The 23157-nt window shown below is 45.8% G+C and overlaps 1 pseudogene; it reads right to left on the reverse strand.

Annotated features, from left to right (window-relative positions):
• Window positions 1-18836: 18836 nt before the first annotated feature.
• Window positions 18837-18954, reverse strand: LOC134912461 (5S ribosomal RNA; annotated as a pseudogene).
• Between the last annotated feature and the right edge of the window lie 4203 nt (window positions 18955-23157).

The raw sequence follows: 23157 nt of genomic DNA on the forward strand, positions 1-23157 counted from the left end.
ACTCTCTCTCTGTCTCTCCAAGGGGCCTTATGGGGGAATTGTCTTCAGATGAACATTCCCTGAGTGTGTGGTGTGTCGGTACGTGTGTGTCGACATGTCTGAGGTAAAAGGCTCCCCTAAGGAGGAGGTGGAGCAATAATGTGTGTGAGAGGGTGTCTCCGTCGACAACGCCAACACCTGTTTGGATATGTGTAATTAAGTGCTAAGGTGAATTTATTGCACAAAAGATTAGAGAACAGACAGGAAATCTACCCATGTCTGTCCCTATGTCGCAGAGACCTTTAGAGTCTCTCAATGCTCACTATCCAAAATAATAGACACTGATATCGACACGGAGTTTGACTCCAGTGTCGACTACGATAATGCAAAGTTACAGCCAAAATGGCAGAAAAGTATTCAATATATGATTATTGTAATAAAAGATGATTTGCATATCACTGATGACTCATCTGTCCCTGACACAAGGGTACACATGTTTAAGGGGAAGAAAGCTGAGGTAAATTTCCCTCCTCTCATGATCAAAAAGAGCGGGAATCTCCAGACAAGAGACTGCAGTTTCCCACAAAGAATTCTCAGGCAGTATCCTTTACCCACTAGGGCCAGGATATGATGGGAATCTTCCCCTAGGGTGTCACGTTTGCCCAAAAGGTAGCCCTGACGTAACAGCTATTCTCAGGGATCCTGCAGATAGCGTGCACATTCTGGTACACTACTCAGACCGGCGATTGTGTCGGCATGGGTTTATAGCGCTGTGGCAGCGTGGACAGGTACCTTATCAGCAGAGATTGAGACCCTAGTATGTATATGGATATATATATATATGTATATATAGATATATATATATATATTAAAGATGCTGTCTAAAGAGATATGTATATATAAAACATGCCCAAAGAGACATGAGTATACTGGGTCCTAGAGTCAAAGCTATGTCGATTTCTTCTTGACGTGTCCTGTAGAATATGCAATGGACAGATGATGCCGACTTAAGAGGCATATGGAAGGCTGAGGATTGTGTGGAGAAGGGTTCTCGGACCTGGTCTCCACAGCTATAGCTGGTAATTCTGATATTTTGCCTTATATTCCTGCACAGCCTAGGAAAGCACGACATTATCAAATGCAGCCTTTCGAATAAAGAAACAAGAAAGTCCGAGGTGCGTCCTTTCTTGCCAGAGGCGGGAGCAGAGGAAAGAAGCTGCACAACACAGCTAGTTCCCAGGAACAGAAGTCCTCCCCGGCCTCTACAAAAATCCACCGCATGTCGCTGGGGCTCCACAGGCGGAGCTAGGCCTGGTGGGGGCACGCCTTCATAAGTTCAGCCACAAGTGGGTTCACTCCGTTAGATCCCTGGGCAATAGATATTGTGTCTCAGGGATACAAGCTGGACTTTGAGAAGATGCCCCCTCAAAGACGGCCCTGCCGGCTTCCCCCCACGAGAGGGAAACAGTGTTAACTGCAATTCACAAATTGTATCTTCAACAGGTGGTGGTCAAGGTTCCCCTCCTTCAACAAGGAGGGGGTTATTATTATTCGACAATTTGTAGTCCCGAAACCAGATGGTTCGGTCAGACCCATATTGAATTTAAAATCCCTGAACATATACCTGAAAAGGTTCAAGTTCAAGATGGAATCGCTAAGAGCGGTCATTGCAAGCCTGAAAGGGGGAGATTTTATGGTGACTCGGGACATAAAGGATGCATACCTTCATGTCCCCATTTATCCACCTCATCAGGCGTACCTCAGAATTGCGGTACGGGATTGTCATTACCAATTTCAGACGTTGCCGTTTGGTCTCTCCACGGCCTTGAGAATATTCACCAAGGTAATGGCGGAAATGATGGTGCTCCTGCGGAAGCAAGGTGTCACTATTATCACGTACTTGGACGATCTCCTCATAAGAGCGTGATCAAGAGAGCAGTTGCTGAACAGCGTATCACTTTCTCTGGAAGTGTAACGGCAACACGGCTGCATTCTATATATTCCAAAGTCGCAGTTGGTTCCTACAGCTCATCTGCCTCTCCTAGGCATGATCCTAGACACAGACCAGAAAACGGTTTATCTCCCGATAGAGAGAACTCAGGAGCTTGTGACACTGGTCAGGAATCTATTAAAACCAAAACAGGTGTCAGTGCATCACTGCACTAGAGTCCTGGGAAGGAGGGTGGCATCATACGAGGCCATTCCCTTCGGCAGGTTCCATGCGAGGACCTTCCAATGGGACTTACTGGACAAGTGGTCCGGATCACATCTTCAGATGCATCGGTTAATCACCCTATGCCCCAGGGCCAGGGTGTCTCTCCTGTGGTGGCTGCAGAGTGCTCACCTTCTCAAAGGTCACAGATTCGGCATTCAGGACTGGGTCCTGGTGACCACGGATGCAAGCTTCCGAGGGTGGGGGACAGTCACACAGGGAAGAAATTTCCAAGGGCTGTGGTCAAGGCAGGAGACTTGCCTTCACATCAATATCCTGGAACGAAGGGCCATATACAACGCCCTAAGTCAAGCGGAGAGCCTGCTTCGCGACCAGCCGGTTCTGATTCAGTCAGACAATATCACCGCAGTGGCTCATGTAAACCGCCAAGGCGGCACAAGGAGCAGGGTGGCGATGGTAGAAGCCACCAGAATTCTTCGTTGGGCGGAGAATCACGTAAGCGCACTGTCAGCAGTCTTCATTCCGGGAGTGGACAACTGGGAAGCAGACTTCCTCAGCAGGCACAACCTCCACCCGGGAGAGTGGGGACTTCATCAAGAAGTCTTCATGCAGATTGCAAGTCGGTGGGAACTGCCACAGGTGGACATGATGGCATCCCGCCTCAACAAAAAACTGCAGAGATATTGCTCCAGGTCAAGAGACCCTCAGGCGATAGCTGTGGACGCACTGGTGACACCGTGGGTGGTCCCGTCGGTCTATGTATTTCCTCCTCTTCCTCTCATACCCAAGGTGCTGAGAATCATAAGGAAAAGAGGAGTGAGAACAATACTCTTTGTTCCGGATTGGCCAAGAAGGACTTGGTATCCAGATCTGCAAGAAATGCTCACAGAGGACCCGTGGCCGCTGCCTCTAGGACAGGACTTGTGCAACAGGGGCCCTGTCTGTTCCAAGACTTACCGCGGCTGCGTTTGACGGCATGGCGGTTGAACGCCGGATACTAGCAGAAAAAGGCATTCCGGATGAGGTCATTCCTACGCTGATAGAGGCTAGGAAGGATGTGACGGCTCAACATTATCACCGTATATGGCGAAAATATGTTGCTTGGTGTGAGGCCAGGAATGCCCCTATGGAGGAATTCCAGCTGGGCCGTTTCCTTCACTTCCTACAGTCGGGAGTGACTTTGGGCCTGAAATTGGGTTCCATTAAGGTCCAGATTTCGGTCCTATTCATTTTCTTTCAAAAAGAACTGGCTTCTCTTCCTGAAGTTCAGACGTTGTAAAGGGAGTGCTGCATATTCAGCCCCCTTTTGTGCCTCCAGTGGCACCTTGGGATCTTAACGTGGTGTTGAGTTTCCTGAAGTCACACTGGTTTGAGCCACTCAAAACCGTGGAGTTAAAATTTCTCACGTGGAAGGTGGTCATGCTATTAGCCTTGGCTTCAGCTAGGCGTGTGTCAGAATTAGCGGCTTTGTCACATAAAAGCCCCTATCTGGTTTTCCATATGGACAGGGCAGAATTGCGGACCCGTCCACAATTTCTGCCAAAAGTGGTGTCATCTTTTCATATGAACCAACCTATTGTGGTGCCTGTGGCTACTCGTGACTTGGAGGATTCCGAGTTGCTGGATGTGGTCAGGGCTTTGAAGGTTTATGTAGCCAGAACGGCTAGAGTCAGGAAAACTGAGTCGCTGTTTATCCTGTATGCATCCAACAAGCTGGGTGCTCCTGCTTCAAAGCAAACTATTGCTCGCTGGATCTGTAACACGATTCAGCAGGCTCATTCTGCGGCTGGATTGCCGCTTCCAAAATCAGTAAAAGCCCACTCCACAAGGAAGGTGGGCTCTTTTTGGGCGGCTGCCCGAGGGGTCTCGGCATTACTGCTTTGCCGAGCAGCTACTTGGTCAGGTTCAAAAACTTTTGCAAAGTTTTACAAGTTTAATACCCTGGCTGAGGAGGACCTTGTGTTTGCTCATTCGGTGCTGCAGAGTCATCCGCACTCTCCCGCCCGTTTGGGAGCTTTGGTATAATCCCCATGGTCCTTACGGAGTCCCCAGCATCCACTAGGACGTTAGAGAAAATAAGATTTTACTTACCGGTAAATCTATTTCTCGTAGTCCGTAGTGGATGCTGGGCGCCCGTCCCAAGTGCGGACTTCTTCTGCAATACTTGTATATAGTTATTGCTTAAATAAGGGTTATGTTGTGGTTGCATCAGGGTTGATCTGATGCTCCGTTGTTGTTCATACTGTTAACTGGGTAAGTTTATCACAAGTTATACGGTGTGATTGGTGTGACTGGAATGAGTCTTGCCCTGGATTCCAAAATCCTTTCCTTGTACTGTCAGCTCTTCCGGGCACAGTTTCTCTAACTGAGGTCAGGAGGAGGGACATAGAGGGAGGAGCCAGAGCACACCAGTATCCAAATTCTTTCTTAAAGTGCCCTGTCTCCTGCGGAGCCTGTCTATTCCCCATGGTCCTTACGGAGTCCCCGGCATCCACTACGGATTACGAGAAATAGATTTACCGGTAAGTAAAATCTTATTTTATTGGTGTCATCCCGATTAATAAAGCCATAGCCATTTTGGACGTTAAACCATACTACTCTCCCCATAACTTTCCTTGCACTGACTTCAGGCTCTGAGTCTGCAGCTGGCGTGGCAACAACTTCAGTATGATTCTGGACTATAGGAGGTAGTCTTGGCTCTTTGGTTTCCAAACACAGGCCTACACCCCAGGCAGCCTTCCTGTAAGTTGTGCAGCCTCTCCTGCTACCTCCACAGCACCATCCCACTCCTTACTGTTAGCCATTCACCTCAAAATGGCCACCACACAACTGCTAACAGTCCAGGCACCCAGCTGCTAAATGTCCCAGCGCATGTCAGCTACTGCACATAATATGTATTTAATGCTTTCTCTGCTGCAATTCGCAAAGTGCCCAGACAGGCTGCATCTTGTAGGGGTAAAAGGGCACAGAAGTCACTTAAATGTCCGTGGCACCTCTATTGGGGAGTCACACAAAGAGGTTATACAGCCTGGCAGTGGTACCTGGAATGAGACTGGAAGCTGTGTGCACCCAGCAGGTGAGTGGAGGAGGCAGGAGCCGATGCACATGGTGAGCAGGATGCAGGAGTCTGTAGATGGAGCACAGGCAGGCAGACACTTTCATCTAAGTATGGCACCTGCTCAGCTCCCTGCTTGAGCATGCCTTTCATACCCAGCGAAACTGCCCATGAAACTCCACCCACTCAGCTGCCCCCAGCCTGCAGGTTTTATACTTGGGCCAGCTCAGTCACGTCATAACGTCACTATACAATGACACGGCCACACACGAAACTCCGCCCGCTAAGAACAGAGCCGCCCAGAAGGCGGTGCTGCAGGACTCACATATGGGCAGACAAACCGGCCCATCTGGCCATCGGCCCTTCTGGCATTTGCCAGAAGTGCCAGATGGCCAGTCCGGTCCTGCTGCTATACAATAGAGGAGTGTAAGCATCCTATAATACAGTAACAATAATCGACCTCGCCTCAAATCATTAACTACCTCAGCTTCATAGTAGCATACCCTCCAACATGCCCTCCAACATGACCCTCTTCAGCTGCCACTGGCAAAGTAGTCCAGGAAAAGAGCATTTTGTACCCAATAGAATGGGTCACGTTGGAGGGTAAGTAGTACCTGGTGTCACCCCCTTCCCTGGTCAACATACCCTGCCAGACACCCCCCTACCCCCTCTCCAGTTTTAGGTTTTTGCAGGAGTTCCCATCACATATATATATATATATATATATATATACTAAAAAAGATTTGGAAGGACTTATGCTGTCTGTATTGGAAGATGAGATAAAAGATCAAATTTGAGTTTTTAACAGTGTTACAATGTAAAGTCAACAAGCGCCCATTTTGAAAACCACAAAAAAACTGATAACCCGCAATACAATAAAAGTACTGTACTGGCAGGACATCTCAAACGATATACTGTTTCAGCAATGTAGCCAATCAGAAGCTGAGGACGTAAATTACACTTTTAATGAAGACAATCATTGATGAAGGAGGAGAGTAACATTAATAATATTCTTAATATTTTTTTATTAATATATTTGGGTGCACATATTATGTTTAATTTGATTAAGAAAAATGGTGTGTATTAATTATATTAAAGGGACAATATTAATTAATATCATAGGGTGCTAACAATATATATATATGACAAGGGCAACAGTTATTATTTTATGGATCCATAAAAAAATAAATGTTGAATTTTGAAAAAAAATATTATTTTTGTACTCATCGAATGTGTCAGAGCGCCGGATCTCAGCCTCTCCAGTTACTATTCTACAGATATCTGTGCGTTTCAGAGATCAGACACTGCCATTTTCTGTCATTGTGTAAGTGGTACATTTTAATCTATATTTAGATTTATGTTAGAGTTTTTGTTTAGGTAATGTTTTTATTATATACAGAGCCGGCGCTACCATTAGGCATCTTTAGGCAGCTGTCTTAAGGTGCTGGTTATTGGGGAACGCTGCTGGGTCCTCCTGCATCCTTCATCTGCATGATGTTTGTGGCAGCTGTGGGCAGCAGCCGATATCCCCGCACTGTGCCCCTGCAGCGCTGCTCTCTCAGGTCAGGGGCAGATTGGCCATGACAGTAATATGACATGTCAGGTGTTGAGATACAGCTGTCTGTGTGCCCGGACCTTGTTCTCTCCTACCCTTCCTTCTTGTACTGCACAGGGTAGTCGACTGCTGCATTGGATGGCTCGATGTGCTGGGCATATCAGCACTGACTGGACTGAACTCCCCGCACACACACCCAGCTTGGACCTCCACCTGCCACTGGCTGCTACCTAGTGGTCTTGTAATTCAGGAGGCAAGGGGGCACTGCCAACTTAAATGCACCTCCTATACATTCAAGGGGATCATCAATCACTGCATAGGGCAGAGGCTTCCCAACAGTTCCTCTCCAGCAGTACCACTTCCTGTTCCTCACAAGCCTGAAATCTAATCTAAATCTCTCTGCACATGTTACATCTGCCCCTCCTGCAGTGCAACATGGTTTTGCTCAATTGCTTCCTTTTTTGGTTTGCTAACATACCTAAATAACCCCCATAGTTAAGCAAAGTTAATAAATATAAGGGGATAACCTATGTGTGTTTTAATTTAGGGTAAAGGGGTTATATATGGTACTTTATGGTAGGCTTAATGTTTTTATTGGGGTTAAGAATTGTTTCTTAAGATTAGATAGGAGTGGATTGGGATGCTTGATAAAGATAAATGAAGGTATGGTGGGTATGAGGGGGCTAATGATTATTAAGTCGATAATTATGTTGAATGGGGTTGTTTCTGAAGAAATTAATGATTTTTGAGGAAGGTAATTTAATGAGGAGATACTATGTACTGTATGGCGGACACAAAAATACTCTCCATTTTGCCTGGCCTTCACAAAAATGCTCTTAGTATTTTGTGTGACAGTCAGTAAAATTATTGTATGGCGGTGACTAAAACGCTCTTGGTATTACATAGCGGTCTTGTAGACAGTGGTAATGTTATTAATGTTATAGTGTTATTATTTTTATAATTTATGTTATACATTCATCTAAAAATGTATTTAATATTATTTAAAGAAGTCAGTTATATATCTGAGTGGCTGGACAGAGGGTATTGGCGGGAGCAGGGGCGGTATTATGTAGCTTTGCCTAGGGTGTCTAGAAACCTTGCACCGCCCCTGATTATATAACCCAAGAGAACTGCAGATAATGTAGAGTGACCATATTATCCCTTTTACCTGGGACGCTCAGGGATTACACAGGTTCTGTGGCTGATTAAAACCAGTTGAAGTGTAGGCTTGAAGTCAACCAGCCACAGAACCTGTGTAATCCATGAATGTCCCAGGTAAAAGGGATAATATGGTCACAATAGATTATGTTACAATTTTGAAAGCTTGTGTATGGTTACCTTACTACAAATATTTAGTATTAATCAGTTGTTTTCAAATCAGACATTTTTTGTTGGCAAATCTGATTGGCTTGTACCACCTGGAATTAATGCAAGAATGGAATGTTTGGTTAGGATTTCTGCTGCTGCCTAGCTATGTTTATTTGGTTTTCAAAAGTGTTTTATAAAGACACGTACGAAGAAATATTTAAAATTTTCATTATTTAACTATAATGATATAGTCTGCTAATATAATAAAACCTCTGAAATATTTAAATGCCTGGTCAAGAAGTTAAATTAAAATCATTCCAAGTCGCTGCATGCGTTTTTTTTCATGAAAAAAACATATTTCTAATCATGACAGTCATTGTTGGAAACACAAGCAGGGACTATGCTATAATTTGTAGCAAAACTTAAAACTATTAAAATGCTACAAGCAGACATATAGGGGATATTCCAAGTTGATCGCAGCAGGATATTTTTTAGCAGTTGGCCAAAACCATGTGCACTGCAGGGGGGGGAGGGGGGGCAGATATAACATGTGCAGAGAGAGTTAGATTTGGGTGGGTTATATTGTAACTGTGCAGGGTAAATACTGGCCGCTTTATTTTTACACTGCAATTTAGATTGCAGATTGAACTCACCACACTCAAATCTATCTCTCTCTGCACATGTTATATCTGCCCCCCCCCCCCCCCCCCCCCCTGCAGTGCACATGGTTTTGCCCAACTGCTAAAAAATTTCCTGCTGCGATCAACTTGGAATTACCTCCATAATTTCTCCCTGTTCAGTTAGCAGATGAAGGCAGAATAAAAGCTTTGCTTAGGGTGATAATATGATTGACTTATATTCTAAATGCCTTTGCGATGTCAATTACCTTGGGTGTGATAGTATTAGACAAAGAAACCATCAGTTTTCCGTTGCCTTTGAGCAAGCATAGTATACACAGCAGTGTCATAACTACCATGGGTGCAGGGCCCGCATCCCCTGCACCCAGTCACATTGTACGTCCACTAACAGAAACGGTCGTGTCTTGGGGCTATATAGGGGAAGGTCTGATGGGCCAGAGTACTTGCAGCGATACTGGGCAGGGGGGAATATGCCCACAGGATGGGTCTTTATAGAGGCATTTGGCAGGTTGGAAGCACTTGCTGTGACCTGTGCGCCACGGCCAGCAAGGAAAAGGGATGTTTTTTTTATTTAAATTCTTCTGGTGGCAACCAGGTCTGGCTCAAAAGGCGCTCCATTCCCTGAGGATTCTGCGCTCCACCATGCAAGGGGAGGACCCAGGCCAGGATGTTGACGACCACAGGCGGGTTATGCCAGTGTTGGTGCTGTGGTGTGGAATTACTGCAATTAGTTGACTACTGCGATTAGTTGCTACCCCAGCCCACAGTGTTTGTACTCCAACTCCCGCTCACCCCCACATTAGGTACTCCTGTAGCCAGCCCCCAAACCCCCACCTCCAGTAGTGTGCACCCTTGTAGCCAGCCTTCAGCTATCCACTATAGTATTCGCCCCTGTAGCCTCATCCAGCCATCCCCTATAGTATTCACCACTGTAGTTAGCCTCAAACCCCTCAAAATGTGCATCACTCTAGCCAGCCTCCATCCACCCTCTAGTGTGCAACCCTGTAGCCATCCACCAGCTGCATCCATAGTGTGTACCCCTGTAACCAGCCAACCCTCCTAGTGTGTACCCCCAGGGCATGCCTCCAGCCAACACGAATAGTGTGCACCCCTATAGCCACCACTCTGTAGTATATACCCCTATGCCAGCCTCCAGCCACCTCCTGAAATGTGCACCCCTGAAACCAACCTTCAGCCACCCTCTCCCTTTCAGACAGCCTGTAGCTCTCCCCAAGGTGTATGAGTGACACCTTGTACCCCCACCTCCCCATGTATGACACAGTGGACACCCAGGAGTAGATCTACGTGTGGGCAAGCAGTGTGGGTGCCCGAGGCACTGCGGATAGAGGGGGCCTGCCACCCAACTGCACCCCACACACTAGCTGCAGCTGACAACATTGAGGGAGACAGTCAGATGCTAGAGGTCCCACTTGACCTCTAGCATCCATCTACCTGCTCTCCTCCAGATGCCAGAGGTCAAGAGGGATCTCCAGCCTCTGACTGTCTTCTTTAATGGTGTCAGCTGCAGCGGGTGCCCATGCAGCCCCTGGCGCCTGCTGCAGCTGGTGGGCGGCGGGAGGTGGGAGAAGAGAAATGAACCCTGAGGCAACGAGCATAAACCCCATGGCAACAAGCAGAAAACCCCTGGCAACGAGAATGAGATTCCTGGCAATGAGCAGGTAATTTAGAAGTAATTACAAGCCTTACTGTGGGGCATAATTTGTAATGGACATCATTGTGTGTGGGGCATAAAATGGTGTTTGGGCATGACTGTATGTGGCATAATGTGTAATGGGCATTACAGTGTATGGCATAATGTGTGGAATAATATGTAATTGGCATTACGGTGTGTGGCACAACATGTAATGGGCATTAAGGTGTGTGCCATAAGTTGTAATAGGCATTACGGTGTGGCATAATGTGTAATGGGCATTACGGTGTGTGGCATAAGTTGTAATGAGCATTAAGGCATGTGGCATAACGTGTAATGGGCATTACGGTGAGTTGCATAAGTTGAAATAGGCATTACAGTGTGTGGCATAACATGTAGTAGGAATTATGGTGTGTGGCATAACGTGTAATGGCCATTATGGTGTGTGGCATAATGTGGAATTGGCATTACGGTGTGTGGCATAATGTGGAATGTGCATTACAATGTGTGCCATAATGCACTATGGGCATTACAGTGTTGAATAATGTGTAATGGGCATTACTGTGTGTGACAAAATGTGTAAGGGACATTACTACAGTATAAGGAGACAAAATGACAACTAATGTAAAGGGCATGAAACAGGTTTTTTTCCTGTGTTTTTCTGTTGTCTGTGTTGTATAAGGTGCTCTACCTGGCGTAATGTGTATAAGGGATACTACTGTGTGTTGTAATGTGACTGATGGACACTACTGTGCGGTGTAATGTAAATTGGTACTATTCTGTGGCCATGCTCCTTCCCCATAAAGCCACGGCCCTATTTTTTGCCGTGAGCCTTCAACGAGCAATTACTCTGTTTACAATTGTGCCAAAGGAAGCTTTTGCCAGGGGCGCCACAAGACCTAGAACCAGCCCTGTGCACACCCATTACCCCTGTTTGTATGACACCCTGTACCCCGCTGTCCCTGTGTATATAGTACTCTATACCCCCATACCCCTTCCCCCGTGCATGACACTGTTCACTGTACACACCCTACCTCTTTGTGTGTGTGTGTGTGTGTGTGTGTGTGTGTGTGTGTGTGTGAGTGTGTGTGTGTGTGTGTGTGTGAGACACCCTGTGCTCCCCTACCCAATACATTTATTCAGATTCTATTTGTTTATATATGAGTGTTGTATGTAATAAATTAAATTTTTACACTAGATCATTCTACATAAGAGAATCTTTTGGATTAAAGAAACCATGATATAAAGAACCACGCCATTCTCATCGTGAGTAATGGTAGGTACCTTGCAGACATCAGTAAAAAAAAAAACCTTGAAGTGTGTTCTTATACCCATGAGAGTTTGAGGTGTGTTGATATAACTAACCCCACCTCCCTTTCACTTAAATTAATTTATAAAGTTTTAACCTATTGGACAAACATCATTCCACAGTGGGGCTAAAGATACTGTACCTTGATGGGCTTTGACAAACAGTACACTATGTAAGTGAGGTACAGCACCTCTTCCTCACAGTTAAAGAAGCTTTGATGTGCTTTATCTTTTATTGTGTAAGTTCTCCACCCCATAGTGATCAATAAAATTGACACATATTTATTAATAATACTACCAGCAGGTCAGGATACACGAAATACTGGGAATCGTTATACATTATTGCTTTTGTGTTATTTTTGCCATGTACTTACTGAGCACCGGCTATACCACAGGAATAAGGAAGATCAAACTCGGACCAAGGGCCAAAACACTAATCTCTCTATATAAGTATTTGTAGGTTTTTTGATTACCATTTTCCCTCACCTCGTAGATCCATCTTCTTCACACACTTTAATTCCAGGGAATATAGATTGTAAGCTCCACTGGGGCAGGGGCTGATGTGAATGCCCAAATATTCTCTCTGTAAAGTGCTGTGGAATATGTATGCGCTATACAGTATAACTAACTGGTAATAATAAATAAATGTACCATGCTTGTTTGTGCACATAAAAAGAACATATAAAAGTTGATCAACATCACAGCAAAATTGTTAACTTGTAGCTGCTGCAACTAATTTTCTTCCTGAAAAACATATTTGTATGCATGGCAGCATAGTTATCGACATTCTTGCTCCACATTCCAGGAGAGGGCAGCCAGGCCGGCTTAGCGTGGAGAAGTGCAGGGGACGTGACAAGGGGGGCAGGGAGAGGTCGCAGCAAGTCAAATGAGGCTGGTCTGGTGGCATGGTTTCTGTGATTGCATCGTCATGGCCATGCCCTAGCTATATAATGCCAAGATAACCAGCATTGCACAGTGGGGGGATTGGCTACAATGATGCAATTCAGCTCAAATCACATCATTGCTGGGGTAAGCGGTGGGGGCAGCCAGGTTCTGAGAGACCTGCCCATTTTCCCAAGCGGCAAGTATGCATGGTAGTCATTGTTCGGAACTCAAGTTGGGACATTGGTCCTGATTCAGATTTCTATGCAAACCATATGGTCTATGAACAAATCTAATGTTGGGAGTCTGCATATGTGCAGGAACTGTTCTGTGCATGTGCAGAATTAGTCCTGCGTGATTGATCGCAGCCCGACCTTAGCTGTAGCATGATTGACATGCTGCAGCATTTGGAGGGCAACCAGGACTGCTTTACAAAATGAGGGCGTAATGATCCTGTTTTCTAGGCGTACTAAGCCCAGGGTCTACGTCATCAGATGCAGATTTCCTTGACTCAGCAAAGGGGTTCCCATGGCCAGTCTGAGTAATCTTTGCTATAACAATCGCAACCATCATAACCGATCATTGCGATGGTGATCTGATGCTGCAACTTCAGACACAGCACTTGGATCGCAGATGTATGCAAAAGTCCTCTATTTCCTACAGACTCCTCCTGCTGCATTTGAATTTTAGTTGTATGATATTGCACAGCCGCTTCCTTGCGACTGTACAGTATCATTCACATCAGAATCAAGCCCTGTAATATAATTTGTGTTAAAAGCCATTCAAATATAAGAAAAAGATACTGTACTGTATTTCATTTACCCCTGCTTAGTTAGCAGATGAAGACAGTATAACAGGTTAAACTAGGGTGATCAATAGTAGTTGTCAACCTGATATCTATTTCACTGTTGAGAGCTCGACGATCAATCTTTTCCCACACGCTCACGGCCTAGGTGTCATCTTTGACTCTGAACTGTCCTTTGTTCCCCACATTTAATCTGTTTTAAAATCATGTTACATGCATTTAAAAAACATATCCAAAATTTGACCATACCTTACACAAGACACTGCAAAAACTCTAATCCATTATCTCATTATCTCCCACATTGATTATTGCAATAGTCTTCTTACTGGTTTTACCAAAAAGAGTCTCCACTATAATCCATTCTAAATGCAGCTGCGAGGCTAATCTTCCTTGCTAGACATTCACTGGGGGTCATTCCGAGTTGATCGCTAGCTGCATTTGATCACAGTGCAGCGATCAGGCTAAAAAAACAGCAGTTCTGCACATGTGTATGCGGCGCAATGCGCACGCGCGATGTACGGGCAAAACGAACTATGTAGTTTTGTACAGGATCTAGCGATGCATTTCAGTTACACTGCTTGCCGCAGAGTGATTGACATGAAGTGGACGTTTCTGGGTGGCAACTGACCGTTTTCAGGGAGTGTGCAGAAAAGCAGGCGTGCCAGGAAAAATGCAGGCGTGGCTGGGCAAACGCTGGGCGGGTTTGTGACGACAAATCCGGAACTGAATAGTCTGAAGTGATCGTAAGCGCTGAGTAGGTTTTGAGCTACTCTGAAACTACACAAAAAAAAATTGTAGCCACTATGTGATACAACCATTCGCACTTCTGCTAAGCTAAAATACACTCCCAGTGGGCGGCAGCATAGCGTTTGCATGGCTGCTAAAATTTGCTAGCAAGCGATCAACTCGGAATGACCCCCATTGTCTGCGTGTCCGCTCTGTCAGTCCCTCCATTAGTTACCAGTATTCTACCGTATTCAATATAAAATACTTTTACTCACAAACAAGGCCATTAACCAGACTACACTTATGTACATCTCTTTGCTTATCTCAAAATATCTCCCAACCCGACCTCTTCTCTCTTCACAAGAGCTATGTCTCTCATCCACACTCATTACTTTCCTAGGAAAGGTTATTGAGAAAGTGGTTACAAATCAACTAGAAACCCGCCTGACAGCCCATGATATTTATGATCCATTTCAATCAGGATTCAGGAGAAGACATAGCACTGAAACAGCACTGGTGTGTGTGTTAAATGATCTTCTGATGGCAAGAGACAGAGGTGACTGTTCAATATTAATCCTACTGGATCTCTCGGCAGCATTTGATACCGTGGACCATGGGCTTCTGATTGAGCGACTGATACATTTCTGTGGTCTGGATGGCACAGTCCTAAGATGGTTCAAATCATTTCTCACAGGCAGGTCACAGAGAGTATCGTCTGGATTATACTCATCACCACCAGTGCCATTGCCATGTGGTGTCCCACAAGGTTCTATACTATCCCCCATGCTTTTTGCAGTATACATGCTCCCATTGGGCGAAATAATCAGGCGCCATGGCCTGGTCTACCACTGCTATGCAGATGATACACAACTGTACTTGTCCTTTGCTCTGGGCACTGATAACCCAATAGCAACCCTAAATGGCTGTCTAGCTGAGCTACGGGAGTGGATGAGCGCCAGTTGGCTGCGACTGAACCTGGATAAAACAGAGGTCCTTATGATACGACCGCAACGTCAAAGGACAAGACTGCAGCATAGCCAACCAACTGGACTTACACTCGGGGATTCAGAATTACAGACCAGTGATCGTGTGCGGAATCTTGGCGTTGTCCTGGATGGTGGCTTGACACTTAAACATCAGATATCAGCCACAATCAAATCCTCATTCTTTCACCTGAGGAACATAGCCAGAATCAAACACTTAATTCCCTCAGATGATATGCCAAAAGTCATACATGCATTTGTATCATCTCGATTAGACTACTGTAATGCCCTCTACCTCGGTCTCCCAGCAAAAGAACTGCAACGCTTACAGCTGGTGCAAAACACAGCTGCCAGGCTGTTAACCAACCAGCCCCGTTCTAGCCACATAACACCCATCCTCTACTCCCTTCACTGGCTGCCTGTAAGATGGCGAATCATCTTCAAGATTGGCTTACTGAGTTTCAAAGCATTACATGACCAGGGCCCAAGGTACCTGAAACAGCTTCTGACCCCATACTGCCCCACTCGATTACTGCGATCTGTAGATGAAGGACTTTTAGCAGTACCTAGAATCTACCATAAGTCATCTGGGGGTCGAGCTTTTAGTCATGCGGCTCCGACTCTATGGAACTCACTTCCCCGCACAGTGCGAGAGGCCCCAACTATAGAATCCTTCAAAAGTAGACTCAAGACTTTCCTGTTTACTCAAGCATTTCCATAGTGTCCCTTTTAGTATCTTCATGCTTCTGTATTTTGTGAAAATGTACTTCATTATTTTCTGTACTATATTATGCTATGTATCTGTTAAGCGCCTTGAGTCCTATAGGAGAAAGAGCGCTATATAAATAAAATTATTATTATTATTATTATTATTATTATTATTACTACTCACTCCCATGCACGATTGCATAACTTTCTTCGGGCTGCATCCACTCTGTGGAATGCCCTACCATGCACAATAAGACTCTCCTTTAGTCTCCAAACCTTCAAGCATTTCCTGAAAACTCATCTATTCAGGCAAGCTTATCAAATTCCAGAAATGCTCTCATAACCTTCATAAGTTTTCCTATCCAATTATATCCCCACACATATACTCACATATCTTCACTTCCTTCAATTTCCCTTCCTTCTGACCCTAGTTCTTAATTGCTTTGTGGCCATATCATGCAGCCCACCAAGAACCTTGGCAATCTGGTGGACAACTATTCATCTATCCTTGTGTATCAATGCCTATTTCCAGGGGTGGAGTCAGAAAAAAATGAAGGGGGGGGGAGCAAGACAGGAGAAGGAGGGTTGTTTTGTGCATGCTTAAGGCATGTGCGCTTCCGGAAATGTGTGTGTGGGTCACATTGGGGGTGTGGTCTTGAAATGAATGCCGTGTCCAGCAGCGACACACTAATTTTTATCACTTTTCCTGACCCACTCCCTTTATGCCAGCCATCTCACCCACTCCCCAGCTCATGCCTACCTTTGCTTCCTCAGTCCTCACCCACTTCCCTCAGCCGTCACAGTCAGACTCCTCTTTGCAGGCTCTGGCCTCCAAGAATCAATCCTCTCTTCCACCTCCTTACTCCTCTTCATGCACACAGCACTGCTCAGCTTCTCACCTCAATCTCAGACTTATTTTCCGAAGACAGGGAGAGACAGTGGATGATGCCAGGGGGATGCAGTTGGTGATGTAGAGGATGATGGAAAGTGGTTGTGGGTGACAGGGAAGTGGTGATGAGAAAGAGAGGTGATGGGGAGAGAGTGGGAAATGGAGAGGCAGTGGGTGACAGGGAGAAGCAGTGGATGATGCCAAGGAGAGGCAGATGGTGACAGAGAGAGGGTGACACAGCCTAGTTATTTTGGTAAGCGGATGTGTCACCCTCTCTCTGTCACCATCTGCCTAACCGCATATGAGTATTTCCCTATAGACTGTAAGTTTGTGAGCATGGCCTTCCTATCTCTTTGACTGTTTTATAATTGTTTCCAATTGTAAAATGCAATGTACTTTGCTGCACTATATAATAAACTGTTAATAAATAAATAAATAAATAAATGGGTATCCGGGTGGAAGAGAGCCAGTAAATATATAGACAGTCAATAGGTCAACACCAGATGATCAACAGTCAATAGGTAGATAGTGTCCAAAGGTCAACAGTTAAATAGTTGACATGGCCTTAGATCAATAGGTTCAAAAGTTGAAAGGCAAATGGTCAAAATGAAGAAAAGGTAAACACGTTGTTTTTCATGAGTTTCAATTAGACACTTGAGGGGGTTTAGGGTTTAGGGTTAGGCTGCAGGATGGCATGGATAGGGTTAGGCACATTGAGGAGGGTTAGGATTACGCTGCACAGGGGACAGTTAAAATTAAGCACCATGGGGAGGGTTTGGGTTATGCAGCAGCCAGAGGGTTAGGCACTATGGGGAGGGTTAGGTTTACGATTAAAATTACAAAAATAGTGTTGACCTTTTCTGTGTCGACCATTTGCATGTCATCATTTTGACCATGTCGATTTTTGACACCATTGACCTAAATTCATATAGACCATTTAACTAATGACCTTTTGACCATGTTGACCTATTGACTGCTGATCATATGATATTGGGGGTAATTCCAAGTTGATCGCAGCAGGAATTTTTTTAGCAGTTGGGCAAAACCATGTGCACTGCAGGGGAGGCAAATATAACATGTGCAGGGAGAGTTAGATTTGGGTGGGTTATTTTGTTTCTGTGCAGGGTAAATACTGTCTGCTTTATTTTTACACTGCAATTTAGATTGCAGATTGAACACACCACACCCAAATCTAACTCTCTCTGCACATGTTATATCTGCCTCCCCTGCAGTGCACATGGTTTTGCCCAACTGCTAACAAAGTTCCTGCTGCGATCAACTCAGAATTACCCCCATTGATCCATTGTCTGTCTGGGATATAGTCATGTGACCGGCGGTCGGGATACTGATGGTCACTATACTGACGCCGGAATCCCGATCTCTGGCCAGCCCGCCAGTCGGAATACTGACTAAAAGGGACTATTCCCACTTTTCGGTGTCCACGACACCCATAAAGTGGGAATAGAACCTGTGGCGAGTACGTTTTGTGGCGAGCACAGCGAGCTTACAAGAGGCTCCATTGCGCTCACCACCCCCCACCCACTGCCATTCTGGAAGCAGGGATCTCGAGGTCGGTATGGTGATCTCCGGGATCCCAAATGCTGGTCTCCCGATACCAACCCTTCTGTCTATCTATACACTATCAATATTTTAATCAACACCTCATCAGGTTATTGGCATACATCATAAAAAGCATTTATGATGTCGCTTACTTTATGGATTCAGTTAGCATTTGACACATACCTATCAGTTGCAAACTGCTTTTGAACAAATGTGCGCAGTTATATTTACTGTGTATTGAGATTCAAAAGAGAAAGAAAGAAGACTCCTTTTTTGGCGCACTCTTAGAAAATACAATGTAATATGTGTTATTATAGATATTAAAACATAACTTTTAATAGTTACTTAAAAAATTTATCCTAAAAATAATTGACAAAAAGAGAAGAATAGATAAAAACAATCTAAGCAGTGGGCAAGTATTCCTTCATAGATCTATATATAATATCATAAGGTATAGCCAATTCTTATGCCCCTCATTCAGTAATAATCGGCGGGAAGATCAAAATAGACCCTTGCACCTTATATACTCCCAAACAATACACGATTACATGTGAAAATGGAAACTAGAACCAAAGAGTGAATCTGCAGTCAACGTTAGACTGGAGTCTTGAATGTGGACCTACCACACCCAGTCTTCCCTGGGGGTCTCCCACCGGGTACTGGCTCGGCCCTATACTGAATAGCTTCCAAGATCTAATGGAATTGGGCCTGTACAGTATGGTATAATAGTAGGTCACTGTACGCACCACTCCAGAATTGTTGATGAGAGTTCAGAAAAATAGAGTTCAGAGAGATGCAGTGCAGATGGTTCTGCTTTTGGCGTTAGATAGTGGGAGGATCTTTCCCACCAGTTGGGAAACTGCCATGGGAAATAGTCACTGAATCACCAATGAGAGTCCAGAAAATGAAAAAATAAGTAGAAATTAAATTCAGAGGTTAACCATGTTGATTAATGGGACACAAAGAAATAGGCATTATTGACGGAGTATAGTATGCTAAGTCCATAAACTAAAGGTATATTAGCAGCAATTTTTGCTAAATAGACAAGACACACAAACTGAAAGTGGTTTTCTCTCCCTTCAGAAAATGACAGCCCTGAACATCAGACAAGAAAGTTACAGAGATGAGAACATTTGTGATACAAAGTATCAAAGTCACCTGTCTGGAGAATTGGGGAAAATTGTAGCTATTACGTATCTGTTTCCCTAATATTGTTACAGTAGTACTGTGTTTGTTGAAGGAAACTAGTTAAATAAATACCTAGTTGTTCCTACTATGTGGTTAAAGCACTGTCACCGTAGTCACGGCAGGTTCTAGACCTTGTGGCGCTCAGTGCGAAAGTTCCCTTCCCCCCCGACAGGTAAAACAGGGCTAGTGCGCTTCATAGGTGCACAGCAAAAAATATATGTGTGGCTTCATGGGGAAGGGGCGTGGTCACAGTTATGCCCCCTGTAGCTGTGCCCCCTATAACTGTGCCCACTGTAGCTGTGCCCTCAGTAGTTGTGCCCCCTGTAGCTGTGCCCCCTGTACTGGAGCCAGGGCCGGACTGGGACTAAAAATAGGCCCTGGCATTTTTGAAGCACACAGGCCCACCTCTGTGACTCCTCCCCTTACTATTCCTGACTCCTCCCACTTATTAGTCTATGTTCTTACAAATATAATTAATATTCTAACAACATACAGGCGTACATCATTCTCTATTAAAATACACACAACCAGTGGATGAAGTGGAAATTTTTAAGTGGGGGTATGGAAAAGGGGGCGTGGCCACTCAAAGGGGGCGTGGTCACTCAAAAGGGGTGTGGTCTTCAGTGTAATTTACCACACCATACACCCCTTATACGCATTATGCACCACAATAGTAGGACCCCTTATACTATCTAGTACTGCTGCCCCTTTCACATTATACCACACAGTATGAGACAAAATTCACATTACAGCACCCGGTATGAGTCGAAATTTACATTATATGCCCCCGATAGTGCAGTGCCAGGTATACAAATGCCCCCACAGTGCCAGGTATACAGATGCCCCCACAGTGCCAGGTAAACAATTGCCCCCACAGTGCCAGGTAAACAATTGCCCCCACAGTGCCAGGTACACAAATGCCCCCACAGTGCCAGATCCACAAATGCCCCCCACAGTGCCAGGTATACAAATGCCCCCACAGTGCCATGTATACAAATGCCCCCACAGTGCCAGGTATACAAATGCCCCCACAGTGCCAGGTATACAGATGCCCCCACAGTGCCAGGTATACAGATGACCCCACAGTGCCAGGTATACAAATGCCCCCACAGTGCCAGGTAACCAATTGCCCCCACAGTGCCAGGTAAACAATTGCCCCCACAGTGCCAGGTACACAAATGCCCCCACAGTGCCAGATCCACAAATGCCCCCCACAGTGCCAGGTATACAAATGCCCCACAGTGCCAGCCAATTGCCCCCACAGTGCCAGGTATACAATTGCCCCACAGTGCCAGCCAATTGCCCCCACAGTGCCAGGTTTACAATTGCCCCCACAGCAGCCAGTGCTGCAGCTGCTTACCGCTGCTGCACTGCTGCTGTTGCTGCTGCTGCTGCTCCTCCTCCTCCGGGCTGTGAGGGATGGGGGTGAGAACGCCGGGCGCCCGCCAGCACGGCTGTGTCTGGCGCGGCAGCGTATAGCGTTCAAACCAGCCGCCGGTTCGTGAGCCAATCAGAGCTCGCGGACCGGCGGCTTCTGATTGGCTGCCGGTCCGCGAGCTCTGATTGGCTCACGAACCGGCGGCTGCTTTGAAGTCCGCTATACGCGCCGCGCCAGACACAGCCGTGCTGGCGGGCGCCCGGCGTTCTCACCCCCGTCCCTCACAGCTCTCCAAGCCTGACAGCTGAGACGCGCTGCCGCCGGACTGAGCGGCAGCGCGTCTCAGTGACCGCTGGACCGGCCCACGTGGCCATCGGCCCTTCTGGCATCTGCCAGAAGTGCCAGATGGCCAGTCCGGCCCTGACTGGAGCCACCAATACTGTGCCCCCAGTAGTTGTGCCCCCAGTACTGTGCCCCCAGTAGCACCGATTACCAAATAAATAAATAAATTAATTAAAAAATACTCATCATCCCCGCTCCTGCTTCGCGACCGCTGCTGTCCTCCGTCTCCAGCCGCCGGCTCTGCTCCTTGGATCTATGGGTCATGACGTTTCTCCCATAGCACCGCACAGACACTAGAGATCAATTATGACCTCTAGTATCTACGGCTGCTCCCACAATGCTGTGCGGTGCGTGATGACATCATCATCGCGCACCACACGGCACCAGTAGCGGATCTTGACACGCCGGCAGCGCCTTCGGGTGAGCGGCGCCCCGGGCAAAAATCCTGCTTGCCTGTGGCAAAATCCGCTGCTGACCATAGTACTGGACTAGTGACACTGAATAAGGCGGTTATTGAAAGATGTGGTACTTTAAATCTGCAAATTGGGTACCTGTTACCAACCATTTATGTTAACATAAACAGGACACAAAGAAAGTAAACACTTTACATTCTCTGTTCTCATATTACTGATTGACAGAAAAGGTTAGTGTTACGGAGAGATTACTGGTGTAAAGCAAGTAATGCAAAGTGAAATGCAAAGTGCTTCGGCCACCAATCTATAAAAACAAATTAAATAAATGGTAGCAGAGGTAAATATAAGGTATCCCCAGATACTGCTCTGCTGTTACTGCACTGATTTAAAAATAGCAGCTAATATGGGTGCCCCGTATTTATTTGCATACAACATAAGCCTATTATGCATGATACTTGTTGCTCATTCAAGAATAATCTATAAATATCCACACGTGATACCACACAGTAAAATTAATATCATTGTTAATACATTCATTTAAAAGTAATAGGTTATAGGGCATCCCAAAGAATGTGTATAGAGATAGGGGGTAGGCAGGGATATAGTGGGGAAAGAAACAGGGGAGGGGGGGGGGGGGGTCGATAGATGATCCTAGGTCCTCCTGTTGACAGTTGGAGGCAATCTGCAAAGCTTGTCAACCCCGTAGCAGACGTGTGTCTGAGGATTCCAAATGGTCATAGACTGTAACTGCTGCCTCCTCATCAACCTGCAGTGTTCGTATGTGTCTGACTTCACGACCATAGAACACCGTGGCCACTGCTATCCACAGGATATATGGGGATGAATATCCACCAAGATCGCCCGTGCCGCATACCACCCTTCAGTGTGCAGAGAAGGGCACCGCCGCGACTGCTGTTCACTGCTGCTCGGAAAATGCGTTTCACCCGCAATTGCGGGCTTGATCACTTCCGGTTCCGTTGGTGCACTGTTGGTGTGTTAAAAACATTCCCTTTGATTGTACCTGCACCTGAAATGGTCTATATCAGATGCATGCTACTAGAATCAGGGCATCCCGTTGCCTAGTAACCAAGGACCTCATTCCGAGTTGTTCGCTCGCTAGCTGATTTTAGCAGCATTGCACACGCTAAGCCGCCGACCTCTGGGAGTGTATCTTAGCATAGCAGAATTGCGAACAAAAGATTAGCAGAATTGCGAATAGAAATTTCTTAGCAGTTTCTGAGTAGCTCCAGACTTACTCCTACACTGCGATCAGTTCAGTCAGTTTCGTTCCTGGTTTGACGTCACAAACACACCCAGCTTTCGCCAAGACACTCCCCTGTTTCTCCAGCCACTCCCGCGTTTTTCCCTGAAACGCCTGCGTATTTTCACACACTCCCATAAAACGGCCAGTTTCCTCCCAGAAACACCCACTTCCTGTCAATCACACTCCGATCACCAGAACGATGAAAAATCTTTGTTAGGCCGTGAGTAAAATACCAAACTTTTGTGCTAATTTACTTGGCGCAGGCGCACTGCGAACATTGCGCATGCGCAGTTTGCGACTAATCGCTCCGTTGCGAAAAAAAAACTAACAAGCGAACAACTCGGAATGACCC

Source organism: Pseudophryne corroboree, chromosome 4 (assembly GCF_028390025.1).
Source record: "Pseudophryne corroboree isolate aPseCor3 chromosome 4, aPseCor3.hap2, whole genome shotgun sequence".
Lineage (NCBI taxonomy): Eukaryota > Metazoa > Chordata > Amphibia > Anura > Myobatrachidae > Pseudophryne > Pseudophryne corroboree.